The sequence below is a fragment of the Somniosus microcephalus genome, chromosome 1, assembly GCF_052327205.1.
Source record: "Somniosus microcephalus isolate GS21.2 chromosome 1, FLI_Smic_1.0, whole genome shotgun sequence".
NCBI classification, from domain to species: Eukaryota; Metazoa; Chordata; class Chondrichthyes; order Squaliformes; family Somniosidae; genus Somniosus; species Somniosus microcephalus.
The window spans coordinates 316,632,692-316,634,120 of record NC_140987.1 but is presented as its reverse complement, the minus strand read 5'-3'; positions in this window follow the sequence as shown (position 1 = coordinate 316,634,120).

Genomic DNA, 1,429 nt, shown 5'->3' with positions numbered 1-1,429 from the left:
CCTTATCTGCGCGCCAAATCAGGCTAGTTGTTTCTTTTAATCTTGGCGGGCTATTTTAAATAATGGTAGCAATCCATATTAACTGGTTTTGGATGACCGGTAATCGCATCTACCGGCCTGAAAGTTGACTTGTATTGTCCTGAAAGTTCCTTGATGGGCCTTGTCCGGCCTCGATTAATCTGTTTCCGATAATATATGCAGACTGCTTGATGGCCTTAACCATAGGCCTAAACTGAATTTAGATTTGCCTCCAATTCGGTCTAATGCATAATTCAGAGTCCTGTCTGGTTCCAAAATACAAAGGGCTCGATTTTGCTAGGGCCGGGGAGGCGGGATTGGAGGTGTGTGGGGGATAAAAATCGCAAAACTGGCGTGCGGGCCCAAACCCGCCTCCATCCCGCCTCCACGCAATTTTCCTAAATTCGTGTCTGCTGGCAGAAACCACAGAAACCCCACAGTGCAGATAGAGGCCATTTCGGCCCATCGAGCCTACACCGACACATATCCCACCCGATCCCCGTAACCCCACGTATTTAATCCCCCTAACACTAAGGGTCAATTTTATCATAAAAAAAAACCTAACCTACACATCTTTGGACTGTGGGAGGAAACCGGAGCAAACCCACGGAGAATGTGCAAACACCACACAGACAGTCACCCGAGGCCGGATTCGAACCCGGGTCCCTGGCACTGTGAGGCAACAGTGCTAACCACTATGCCACCGTCCCTCTGGCATTTGGTTGCTCAGTTTTCAAATTTCAGTTACTCAGTTGACTTTGTCTTTCTCACTCTGTGTATCTCTCTCTTCTCTCGGTCTCTCTCAGTGTATGTGAGTGTCTGTGTGTTCCACTGCCGCCTGGCCGAACCGGTTGCAAAGGCCCGCCTTGTTACCCACGAAAACCCCGGGCTCGATTCCGAGCAACGGGCACCCGGCTTCCCGGTGTCGGACTGACTCCGTTCCGGTACCGTTGGATGCCCCTTGCCCCTGGCTTGCTCTGGCAGCCGGCGCGTGCAGTCTGCCCCTCGCCCCGCCCTCTCAGTGGTCGGAAAGCGGTCTCCAGCCAACGGCTGTACCTCGGCCGGGCCAAGAGGCAGCTACACAAGCCCGCTACTGGTCTGAGCGGCCCCGCCACCCCGTTCAGTGGCAGTTGACCCGGACCGGATCGGACTTTCTCTCCCGAAGTTATTCCCGATAAGCTGCCGCTGACCGGTGGCCTGTTACCCGCTGCTGGACTGCGACACTTTGCCCAACTCACCAGGGGCTAGTCCGGCAATATAGTCTGCGCCAGCCACGGGGCTTTCCAACGAGCCATCCCCCACCCTAATCGGACACGGGAGTCGGGAACGGAGCGCCCGCCACCGGCCCTTCTAAACAGCCCAGCCCCCAGCAATTCCCAGAAGCAACGCCGGAACAAAACACCTTGGCCAG